This window comes from Gymnoscopelus braueri (genome assembly GCF_963280865.1).
Source record: "Gymnoscopelus braueri genome assembly, chromosome: 3".
Lineage (NCBI taxonomy): Eukaryota > Metazoa > Chordata > Actinopteri > Myctophiformes > Myctophidae > Gymnoscopelus > Gymnoscopelus braueri.
The window spans coordinates 43,571,096-43,584,815 of record NC_137612.1 but is presented as its reverse complement, the minus strand read 5'-3'; positions in this window follow the sequence as shown (position 1 = coordinate 43,584,815).

Below are 13,720 nucleotides of genomic sequence, written 5' to 3'. Positions count from 1 at the left end.
TTAATACCTCGGCAATCTGCCCCCAGCTGCCCTGGACTGTGTTTTTATTCTTGTGCTCTGGGCTTGAACAGTCATAGAGCCATGGGTAGTCCCGCACTAGTAAGCAAAGTTGCTCTTCGAATGATGATTTTGTTGTCATCTTCGCGTTCTGAACATGACACAGACACTGTTGCTTTAAGACACTTTGAGACGTCACTTCCAGTAGGTGGAAGTGATGTCATGCACCAACGTGGGTCTTTTTTTGGAGAAAGAGGGGTAGAGGAAAACTTTTTTCCCCTTATACTGCCAACGGTCGCCAGTGGTACTACAGTCAACGTGCACGTCGGCCTGACGGTGAATGGCGACTGCACGGACGGAAATCCTGGAGCCGTAAGTGACGGAGGGGGAGACAAAAACGACAACGTAAGGAGCGCTGGTGCTCGTTACGTATCCTTACGTCCGACTATGAATGATACTTAACATGTGCTTTATGGCAGGCCCCATTAAAACACTGGGAGATCCCCCATGAGACTAATGGCCCGGTCTGGTCTCATGATTACATCAAACGGTCCAGCCTCTCATAGAAAAACAGTCTAAGATGTTCTAAGTACATGCTGAAAGTAGTATTACATAACTGAGCAAAGTAATATTTATCTAGAACAGGGGTCTTCAACAGGCGGTCTGGAACCCCTAGGGGGTCCTCAGAGTAACTACAGGGGGTCCGTCAACGCTTTGTGTGATGGTGTACATAAGCCGAAAATAGCAGATCTATAAGCTCACAATGCCTCGCGCTGTGAGGCGTTGTCAGCTTGTAGATCTGCTATTTTCGGCGAAGAGGTTTGGTGCAGAAGGAAAAAAGAAAAGACCAGGTACAGAGCCAAAGGTCAAGTTTACACTGGGGCATGGTGCTGCCTGCTGTAACTTCTTTGTCGAGCTTGGGTGGCCAATTATGGTCCTGGATTCACTGTTTCATTGACAAAATCCCCCCCAACTCCCGCACCCGTCTGCCAAAAGGCAATCCAAGGTGCCTGCCACCCCACAGACTGCCAATCCACGTTCCTAAATGCGGAAGAAGAACGAGGAGGAAACTGCAAGGATTGAATACAAAATAAAGTGTGATTTGATTGATTTTGACACTTTGTCAGCTTGTTCTTTTGTTATTCTATGGCATGTCATGATCTAGTAAGTATAGTAGTTTTTTTTTCACATGACCCGACCCGTACGTCCATTTGGAAATCAGTTGGCTGTTCATTGCAACAAGGAAATCTTCATTACAATCTTTTCTAGTTTGATAAGCTTACTGCTTTTTTGTTTTCATTGTCCAGCTCCTGCACCAGACCTGCCAAACTACACGGACTGTGGGCCTGCTTTCTTTAATATACAATTTGATTGACTGATCTGATCTGATCATCGCATAACGTTACAGCCAATCGCTTTGATTATGTTGATTGACTGCCCTTATCATCGCATCTTAGTCTGAGGAAAACACCGGTTGAAACATCACCCCTGCAATTGGAAAGTAATAAAACGTGCAGACCCAAGTGCTCCAGTATTTTATTTATTTTGGGTAATCTATTTGAGAACGGCGAAGCCGAAGTATGCACAAGCTTAGCCCTGAGAACATGACTGTCATGGATGAACTTCAACCTGGTGTTTGCACTTTCTCCCTTTTTGGTCCGTACATCTACATAAACGTTCATATTTCAAATATAAAGTGCTGACCTCATGGCCACGGATGTTACAATTATGGACGTTCCTTCATAAGCACCCATTTTCTCCATGCTTTCACCTATGCGACCCTATCGGTTGGGAGGTGTATTGCATTCTGAAACATAACTACTGTATGAGAAAAAGGCCACCAAAGCAATGTGAAGCCGACTAACCACATATTGTCACTATGGTGACAAAATGTATGAGGCTAATTAGAATACTCACAATTCACCTGTGTTGTCTAGAAAGATGAAGTAAAGTAAATTGCAAACTTTTGTCATGATAACAGAATTTGTGAGTTTGAAATCTGCATTATAAGCAACACAATACAGTTGTGAGAAAGTGTTGGTGTTGGCACATGCTGTTATCACGCATGTACGTTATCACGCATAGCGCGCACACATGCGGGCGGCGGGGGGGCGGGGGCCCGAGTGGTGGTCAAGTTCAGCCCCCATGGCCACGCACAAAAGCCGGCGTCCCTGGTCCATTTGGTTACATGTGTGCGCTATTTGGAGCGACACCAAAACGGAACGTGAGGGTCATGTCGTCACCACTTGGCCACGCCCACTATGACGTCATCACTGTCCCCCCACTATTTAACCCCTTCCGGCGTGCCTGCGTCACACTGGTTGCAAGCGTCATACTGCGCAAGCGTCAAACCCATTCTGTCAGGTCTCGCTGCGAACAGCCTTCTACCATGCCGTTAAAGGCACAAGTATTGGGCGGACTTCTTTCCTCTACAATAGAAGAGTCAGAACGTCACATTCTAGTATAACCCGAATACACACGGCCTCAGTGGCGCACCTCGCTAGTCATTGGACTATCGATCCAGCACCTCTGGGAGTCTGGTTTCGACTCCTGCTTGGGACAATGCTTTTTCAAACAACCGCAGACTATTTTTTTCGCCGATAGAGTATAGTTTTGGACCATGACGGAGGCGCGCCGACTCAGCAGACCTTGAGGCCGAGGAGTCGCGCCCGAGCGCCTCCAGGCGCGAGTGCCCACGACGACCGGCCGATGGTCTGCTAGTCGACTAAGCGCCGTCCGAGTTATGTACCGATAGGCACAGAATCGTAAATAATATTGGTGGGGACTGCGTTTGCCCCAACTGCCACTCACTGCACTAACTTAGCCCGCCAGCCCCGCCCCCTTGTGCCTTCAACGGCATGGTAGAAGGCCGTTCGCGGTCTAGGGCGCGCAGCACTAGCCAACACACAAGAGGGGGTTGGCCGTTGGGGTGTGCAGTTCATAGACATATAAAGGTAGACGCCTCCTTCGGCTCTGAAGCGTTCGTATCTCGGGCGCGCTTCCTGCTTCCGCAGGGCTGTCGTGTGCGTCACAGAAGCGGAAGTTCGGTAGGCCAATCAGAGGCACGTGGGGGCGGGTCTTTTTGTAACCCAGCTCTTAACCCTTTGAGAGGCAGCAGCTGCCAGCTGTGCGCAGCATCTAGTTAGTTGGAACTTGGCAAACTCCACACTCTATTTGTGAAATTCAAATAAGAGACATGGTCCTTTTTCATATCAAGGTCCATTATTTATTCAGCATTTGAGTCACGGAACACCGTTTGATAAGCTTTAGCCTCTCACACCCAAAACGTAGAATATGTTATCGTTCGATAAGATGTTGTCAAAATAACAATTGTTTACGTTCTCTAATTGTGTACTTGTTTAGTAAGTAATGCAGATGTTTAACAATTTGACTCTTGACAGTGTGAAATGTTATACTCAAGATTTAAAGATCTATAAGGGTCCATTTGGTTATCAACTCTCCATCATTTAGCTGGGTACCACCTGGAACCCCCTCAAGGACCACTGGTGGTTCCCGGACCACTGGTTGAGAACCATTGCACTGACAAGTCCCGGAAAAGACACACTGTGATTGGCCAGTAGTCAACGCACTGTGAGCGCTTTGATTGGCCAGTAGTCACTTTGAGTGACAGGTTCCCTGCGGAAGACGGAAGAGCCGCCGTGTATTGCGATACCAGTCGCCCCAATGAACTGCAGAGGCCAATGAGGTATCTAGGTTTCTAATATCTATGGTGCAGTTAGTGTCTTGCTCAGGGACACATCAGGAACACATCTCTGGGGCCAGGAATCGAACCTGATAAATTCTGCTAAATATTAATTAAATATTAAAATCGGACACCACGATGGTAAAAGTTATAAAATAGTTTATTAAGTAAAGAAATGTAAACAAATCTAAGCAACAATGCATTAACTTTTACAAAAACACACCCAAATGTAAAAAGTGGCACACTCTTTAGTAGAGAAATATCAGCAAATCCAGTGCAAAATATACATTCTATACAAATAAAACCCCAAATGTACAAAAATCACAGCAAACTGTGCACATAAGTTGAAGATCTGGGCAGAACATACACAGTCCAGACCAAACATTCTAATCCACTCAACGTTGTGCAGTATGTATAAATGTATAAGCACTAAGGATTTTACAGTGTGGATTGGGGTCCCAGGTATCAAAAAAGGTATCAAATGTGGGTCCGTGGTGGTGTTTCGTTGACTAAAACTATGACAAAAATGTGTGTTGACTAATATAAAAACTAGATTATGACAACAACTATTGTAACCAGGTAGACCTGTTACTAAGGCAGCCAGGTGCTCCTTGTTTCTAATTAAGGGTGGGGTTTATTGGCAGACAGGGTTTAAAGGGGATGGGCAGCAATCATTCAGGGGATGCCCAGGTTCAGGTTGACGTACCTGAGGACGACAAGAGCTGCAAGGCATGACTTTTCTAAATGTATCGGCATATTGGCCGCCTGGTGAATTAGTAAGTAAAGCAAAGCATGGTAAAGTATGCCCTTATTCCATGCTGTTGTGCTCCTGAAATCATTGATGTCTTATTTCCATGCTCCCTCCTTGGTTAAAAAGAACCTGTGCATTGTTAAAGAGGACCTTCCCTCTAGAAAAAGGTGGGGTAGTCTCATAGGCAATTCTATTTATGACATGCGTGTTTTACTATTATCCCCTTTAAAGCATCCCCTGCTAGAATTTTTAATTTCTAGATTGGAACTGGTGGCTGTTTACACCAGCCACCCGTGATGTGCACAAGCTGGATCGACGTGTCCAGGAAGCCATTATTAAAATCAGCGTTTTGTGCCATCTCGTGCCTCCTCCAGGCAAATGTCTGATCCCCTCTTTGTCGTGCAGCATCCATGGCCATAAAGACAATCTTGCGACGATCTTCCCTGCGCTGATAGCGTTGCTCTAAAACAATCGCATGCCTCTCCCTGTAGACGTTCACAAGATCATCTTCCCACAGTCCTTTCCTCCTGCCTGGACAATAATGCAAAAACAAAGGGTTAACCACTGAATGGTGCCCCCAGGGGCCCAGCCCCCTAACGATCTACACCCGGGCTGGGCACATTGCCTACCTGCACTCTCACCAGTAGTATACCGTAAACTCTATCACTCAAATAGCCCTCATAGTCACATATTCAAGTTCACTTTTACACTCAACAAAACAACAAAAATAGTAGCCTACCATTGATCCAGTGCTGTGTCTGCTTTGGATCCGGTGCTGATGTCTGTGTTGCTGGTACTGGCTTCCAATTTATCTGAAATACACAGGACATATACAAAACATATTCATTTGTATGTTAATACATAGATACTAGAGGACGTTCAAAGCTCATTAAATACTTTGGAGAACTCGTACATAGTGATCATGACCTTAAACACATGCTGACGTCAGCTACAGCCAGGTTAGCTCACCAAATCGATGTAGTAGTTGTCCTCCTCTTCCTCCGATTCGTCATTGTTATGCCCCAGTCTAGGGGTGCCTGAGACACAACCTGAATATGTTCCCGCCTTCCCCAACTCCCAAGTAGCCACACAAACAAATAATTGAAGTGCAAAATATAACAATGGTTTATTTATAAATATATAAAGTAATAACAGAGTAACATAACTTTGGGTCATAAGGGTGTAGAACTTCACTGAGGAACAAAAGTAACAAACCAAAAGAACTAACTGGAAATAATATCTCTTACCTATCAAAAGAACTAATACAATATCTTACCTTCCTATCATAAACAATAAGCAAAAGAAATCACCTCAGGATCAACTTATATCAACTAAACATAACTTCAGATCATAGAACTCATAAGTAACAAAACATAAGGTGTGGTGGCCAGTTGGAAGCGGAGGAAGACGGGCTCCTGCCCCTGCGTGCTGCACTGTGATCTGTGCTTCTGTTATATAGGGAGCCTCCACCCTATTAGCCACTTGGAAGGCAGCACTCCCATGAGCTCCCCACCAATCACTGGCCGGCTTGGATGTGTTACAGTCTGGCTCAGAGACCATAACAAAAAAGGGGAGACGACACGGAGGAATACATAAATAAGTGTAAAGTTTATTTACTAACTAAGGAAATAATGGTAAATCAGTAATAAATCAAGTTTCCAAATCATAAGGGCAGGGAAACATGCTGCCCACTGGAACTGAATCTAATAATTCAACATAAAGAACTCAAACACAAATGCTCTCCTGGGTGGCCACACGCCTGTGACCTGGGAGGACTGAAGAGAGAGAATTGTTGCAGAGTGGGGCTTTTATAGAGTGAGGAGACAATTGGCCAGGTGTCTCCCCTTCCACTGATCATCTCAGCCTCCACCCTCCAACCCAGCACTGCAATGGAATGTTAAAGGTACACACACACATAACCCTATAGCAAAGGCCATGGGGGCCGTCACACCCCCCCCCCTACAAAACAGGGTCCCACAGGGAACCCTGGCCCAAACTTTGTGTTATAACTAAATCAACTACAAATGTGCAAATATTCACAAAAAATTAACCCCATTTTAAACTAACCCCCCCAGTTCACATCTCCATTCTGCTTCAGCCCCACCCCACCTCAGCAACTGGTACCTTGGAGCCTTTAAGAGAAAGGTTAAGGCCTATGCAAAACAGATTTATGAACACAGAATTAATTTATGGGCCCCTAAATAAAGCATCCACATAATTCTCTTTCCAATGACTTTTTCCATGTTTTTCCTTCCTGTGTGCATTACAAATGCAGACAGGATGAAAATAACTCCATGGTGTATTCTGCACCTGTGGCTGTGACCCACAGACACATGGTTTCACCAAGTTGCCATGACTTTTGCGTCCATCACGCTTCGGAAACGTCATGACACCTTTTGAGCTGAAAACACGCCGCTCAAAGCCACGGTCACACAAATCTGTCCTCTCAACTTTAATAGTTTTGGGCTGAGAAATTTCCAAATTGGGGACCAAATAAGCCACTTTGATGGGTTGACTTTGTTTTTCAGTTTTTTGACCAGTACTACAGACTTTGATGTACATTGCCACGCTTCTTTTCACACGGGGCCAAAAGAACTTTTTCAAAACCTCATCATAAGTTTTACGCACTCCCATATGCCCCGACTCATAGTGAGCAATGCGCAAAACTGACTCCTGAAATTTGGAAGGAATGACAATTTGGAAAATTGAGTCTCCAATGAACCCTTGGCCCTTCGGCACACACTTGCGCAGTAGTACTCCATTCTCAATGAAGTACCCCTGTGCACGATTTTTCACCTCCTTTTTGGGGAGAACAACATTGAACAGCTCCTTCAGTGTGGGATCGGCTTTCTGCTCTCTCACCAACTCTGAGTGTGAAATAGACTTAGGAAGGTTGCACAGATATTCATTTTCATCCTGGTGTTTCCTATCCTCAACTGCTTTTTGTACAGGTTGAACCACAGACTGATCAGAAAAGACACGCTCCCCTGCTACATCATTCCCCAGTACTATGGTCACCCCATTAACAGGAAGAGCTGGACGCACCCCCATCCTAACTTCACCTTGGAACAGAGATGAACAGAGCATGAACTTGTGTACAGGAACATGGAAAACTGACATCTCCATGCCCAACACAGGAATGAACGACCCAGTTTCAGTCGCTCCAGAAAATGGCAGAGTAGAGGCAAGGATAAATGAATTAAATGAGCCTGTGTCTCGTAAAATAGTTACTGGCACCTTCTCCGGATTACCAATCAAGGACACATGTCCCTTTGACACAAATGGTGAAAAGGCACTTATCATTACCTCAGCACTCGGCTGATCTACCATGCCACCCGAAAGTGACCCTGCAAATGCAGACGGACTCGGCCTAGCTGAGGTGTTGTCATTACGTGACTGAAGCATAGGGCATTCCTTTTTCCAGTGTCCTGGCTGGTGACAGTAATGGCAGACATTATCGGAGTCCCGTACAGCCCGACCACTTGGTCCACTCTTATGCTCCGCACTCCATGTCCCACTGGTCCTGCCAGGGAAATACTTTCCCCCAACAACCTGGCCAGCTTCTCTGCCACCCCCAAACCCACCAGTAAAGCTACGGTTGTCCCCACATCCCTTATGTGTTAATGAGAAGTCATCGGCGAGCGCCGCGGCGTCAGCCGCAGTCTGTGCCTTCTGCTCACTTATGTACACGGCCACTTGCTCAGGGACTGAGTTTTTGAATTGTTCTAGTACAATCAGATCTGCCAGATCATCATAGTCATCGACTCCTGCAGCTACACACCAACGAGTAAAGTGTGTGGTCAGGTCACGGGCAAACTCCAAGTAGGATCTATTGCCTCGCTGCCACGTTCTAAACCGCTGGCGGTAAGCCTCGGGTACTAATTCATAGGTACGAAGCACTGCGGCTTTCACCTCTGTGTACTTTCTACTGTCCCGTGCCGACAGTGAAGCAAATGCCTCCTGCGCACGACCAGTTAGTACACACTGTAATAGGACCGTGCGGTCCACATCACTCCAGTCCCTAGCGTCTGCCACCCGCTCGAACAGTGTGAAAAACACCTCCACCTCCTTCTCATTAAACTTAGGGACTAACCGTAAACTTTTCAGTATTTGGTCTTTGTCACCTGATCCCTCCTTCTTCACCTCACTCAACTTTCCCTCTCTCACCAGCTTGAGCCTCGTGTCCTCAATATCTAATCTTGCCATCTCCGCTCTGTGCCTCATTTTCTCCATCTCCAAATCCTTCTCCTTTAACTGTACTTGAAATTGCAACAACTCTTTCTGCTGCTCAAAAGTCAAGCCCGACCCAGATGGTATACACTCCTCAACAACCACTTTAGCTTGCACATTTACTGTCGGAGGCGGGGTCAACACCTTTTGCTCATATAAGCTGTCCATAATCATGGCTTTGATATTGTCCTTCCTGGACCTTTTATCGCCAATTTCAATTGCATAATGCTCTGCAATTAAAATGAGCTGATCTTTGGTGCAGGCACCTAACCCCTCCTCCGACGGAGCCAAGAAAAAAATCAGTAACCTCCATTACTTGTTGAAACTTTTCCCCAAAAAAAACGAAACAAAACCAAATTAAACCAAAACCTCTAGTAACAAGAGAACGTAACAGACACAAATCAATTAAATTGAGCCTCCCCACTGACTGCCTATACCAAAAACTTCTCTAACTGCGCTCTAGTCTTCAGAGGGTTTCTGCGGCCGGGTACTTATGCACCAAAACCCACTAGTGTGGAAAAAGCGACCAGCAAGCTGGCAACCCCCCATGACTAGGGACATGCTCCCCGCCACTTTCACCCCACACTACTTTTTTACCCGCACACGAATCCCAAGGGGAAACGCGCTATACCTACTTGAGTTGGCTCAATACAACCGATTTGCAAAATAAATATACTTACGTTCTTAAGTCACCAGACCCTTAACAAAATTCTCCGACCTCCGATCGTTCCCCCAAAGAATTTGGATAGGGAATCCCCAGCACTGACATCACCAGGGCTTTCCCAATTCCCACGGCCCCACCCCCCTGCTGCCACCAAGGGTAGGTGCGAACCTGAACCCTGCTTGTTGAACACCAGCAACCTAAACTACAATAAGCCTACTCAAACTTTGTAGTTTACCAAATTTTTCCGTTTTAGACGAGCCCCCATTTGTTACAGTCTGGCTCAGAGACCATAACAAAAAAGGGGAGACGACACGGAGGAATACATAAATAAGTGTAAAGTTTATTTACTAACTAAGGAAATAATGGTAAATCAGTAATAAATCAAGTTTCCAAATCATAAGGGCAGGGAAACATGCTGCCCACTGGAACTGAATCTAATAATTCAACATAAAGAACTCAAACACAAATGCTCTCCTGGGTGGCCCCACGCCTGTGACCTGGGAGGACTGAAGAGAGAGAATTGTTGCAGAGTGGGGCTTTTATAGAGTGAGGAGACAATTGGCCAGGTGTCTCCCCTTCCACTGATCATCTCAGCCTCCACCCTCCAACCCAGCACTGCAATGGAATGTTAAAGGTACACACACACATAACCCTATAGCAAAGGCCATGGGGGCCGTCATGAGCGCCCCACCAATCGCCTTCCGGGAATGGCACACCTGAATTTGCATACATTCCTCTCATCTCCACCATCTCACCTCTGACCCACACACACTTCCACACTAGGACCAGACCAACTCATAATAACAACCTCAAATACGACCCCAGTCGTAACAGTCATCTAGGTTATCTAGGCGTTCCAAAATTATCCTCTCCTTTTCTTCGTTCCTTTGTCTAATTTTCCTCAGCCTGCTGCTAAAATCAACGTCTCTCTGTTGTTTAAGATATAACCAAAAACAGAGAATCTTATGTCTGAGATACAACCAAACACAGAGCATCGCTAACAACATTCCTTCAAAGTTATCCATCATTTGTTTCCGCGCTGAGATGACGTCACAACAGAGGAGAGAAGTTCAGCTCTTAACAACAACACCAATTTAAGTGACGCAAAGCAAAACAGAGCTCTGCTAAATACTCATAGAGGGGGTCTGATGGTCCAATCAGAGTGGGGGGTGGGACACACAAACAATAGACAGAAACTGTACTGGACAGCTGTTGGTTAACAGCCCCCACTTTGCATTCCGTGCAAAGAACTGGTCTTTCTACTGGATTATAAATAAATCAATGTATTTATCGTTGGTGGTCACTAGCAACAATATCAGACAATATGAGCCATGACCTCTAGCCTTTTTAGTTGCAAGAAGACTGACTGTTCCCTCATTCTCATAAAAGCAGTGGACACAATTATTACACCTCTATTTGCAGGTTTGAGGTTTCATCAAGTAGTGTAGTGACATTTATATATCAGTCAGACAGTAGTAGTGAGAATTATTTATAGAAGCTGAATATAAAATAAATGTGTTGAATTCAAATAGTCTATGCCAATAATTTCACCGCTGTTTGAGCCAAGTCATCCTGATTCATTATTGGGTGGGTGTGACACATATAGATTGGCCAATAGCTTTACCATTCACATGTAATTCAGTCAGTAAATAGTTCATATGAATGGTGCCAACTGGAACAGAAGGAGGTTCTTGAGTGATGCTTGAACTTTTCTTTTTTTACACATTTGCAGCACAATGATGATGGCTCACTGGTCAGCTTGGTCAATAGGTGATCCAGTGACTTACAACACAGTCAGTATAAGTACAAACTTGTACAGAATCTACACGACAAGTACAGAATGTAGGCCTACATCGTTGTAGTTGTAGTACAACTTCCTGCCAGCCATTTAAAGATGCAAATGAGAAGAATGTCATCAATATGCATGAAGCCCCACACCCTACTGCACGACAAACCATTGTTGAATACCCTTAATACCTTAATACCTTGACATGATTCAAACCTCCATTGAAAGTGCATTAACTGTATGCTTGAATAAACCCATATGCCAAGGTCAAATAAAACCAAACTGAATGACAAGAGATAGTTTAAAGTTTCATTAAATTACACCTCTATTTGCAGGTTTGAGGTTTCATCAAGTAGTGTAGTGACATTTATATATCAGTCAGACAGTAGTAGTGAGAATTATTTATAGAAGCTGAATATAAAATAAATGTGTTGAATTCAAATAGTCTATGCCAATAATTTCACCGCTGTTTGAGCCAAGTCATCCTGATTCATTATTGGGTGGGTGTGACACATATAGATTGGCCAATAGCTTTACCATTCACATGTAATTCAGTCAGTAAATAGTTCATATGAATGGTGCCAACTGGAACAGAAGGAGGTTCTTGAGTGATGCTTGAACTTTTCTTTTTTTACACATTTGCAGCACAATGATGATGGCTCACTGGTCAGCTTGGTCAATAGGTGATCCAGTGACTTACAACACAGTCAGTATAAGTACAAACTTGTACAGAATCTACACGACAAGTACAGAATGTAGGCCTACATCGTTGTAGTTGTAGTACAACTTCCTGCCAGCTATTTAAAGATGCAAATGAGAAGAATGTCATCAATATGCATGAAGCCCCACACCCTACTGCACGACAAACCATTGTTGAATACCCTTAATACCTTAATACCTTGACATGATTCAAACCTCCATTGAAAGTGCATTAACTGTATGCTTGAATAAACCCATATGCCAAGGTCAAATAAAACCAAACTGAATGACAAGAGATAGTTTAAAGTTTCATTAAATTACATTACATTACGGTCATTTAGCAGACGCTTTTATCCAAATCGACTTACAATAAGTGCATTCAACATAGGTAGGCAAGAAAACTACTTATCACCGGAAGTCTTATGTGCATTCTCTTCTAAAACAAGCAACTAAGAGTATACCTAGTGATAATGTAAAAGTGCAATATATCAGCTACCTACTTTCTTAAACAGAAAATTTGTTTTGCTAAACAGAACATTTGTTTTGCTAAATTAGACCTGCTGGTGGCGCTATAACAGGCCAATGTTGAAAGGGTGGCATTTGTTCCTCAACATAGTGTGAATGTGCGTGCAAAGTTTGACCGCAATCGGACGGTGCGTTCATGATTTGCGGAATTGTGTTCAAAACAAGCCAATAATGCAAACTTTTGATGTCAATCTTAGCCAATCAGGATGGAATATGAAAAATCAAACACATCCATCTTGATCACATGACTATAGAGATCATGTGTACCGATTTGCGTGAAATTTGGATAAAATTTGAAGTAGTAGTATAAAATAATGTGTTCTACATAAGTTGGCCTCCTGGTGGCGCTATAAAAGGCAGATGGGAAAAATGCAGGGCAAAGGTTTTTCCTTGACCTCTAGGGAGTGTGCATACAAAGTTTTACACAGATCGGTGCAGTTATAGGTAAAAACACGAATCGGCATGTTATAGCGCCACCATGAGGCTGATTTGAAATTTTTCAAATGGCATTTCTTCCTCGGCCTAGTGGAAATGTGCGTGCAAAATTTCACGGAAATTGCATCCTGTGTTCATGATTTGAGGCATTTTGTTCAAAACGGAGCACTCCTGCAAACTTTGGAAGACATTTTTTGCCAATTAGGATGGAATATGAAAAATCTGAAAGACCTGTGTTGTTTAATGACTATAGAGATATTGTGTACCGATTTGCGGGATTTTTGGACAAAATCTGTAGGAGTACTGTCAAAAAATATGTTTTGCACAAATCGGCCTCCTGGTGGCACTATAAAAGGCCCATGAGAAAGATTTGGGGCAGAAGTTCTGAATTGGCATCCAGGGAGTGTGTGTGCACAGTTTCGCTGCGATCAAGCCAACGGTGCCGGAGATAAGCTGGTGACGGACGGACGGACGGACGGACGGACGGACGGACAGGGGGGAAAACATACTCTCTCGCCATGCCTTTCGGCCTGGCGGAGACAACTATGCTATGACAAAAACTATGACTAAATATATTAGACAATTTCACCATTCCGTTTACACCAGCCACCCGTGATGTGCACAAGTTGGATAAAAGTGTCCAGGAAGTCTTTATTAAAATCAAAGTTTTGTGCCATCTCGTTCCTCCTCCTCAAGGCAAATTTATGCTCCTGTCTTTGCCGTACACGCGCAGCATCTATGCCCATCTGGAGAATCTTGCGACGATCTTGCGCTGCGTGCGTCGCTCTACAACAATCGCCTGCCTCTCCCTGACGCTCACAAGATCATCTTCCTGTGGTCCTTTCCTCGTGCCTGGACAATAATGCAAAAACAAAGGGTTAATCACTGAACGGTGGCCCCCAGGGGCCCACACTAACCCCCTAACAATCT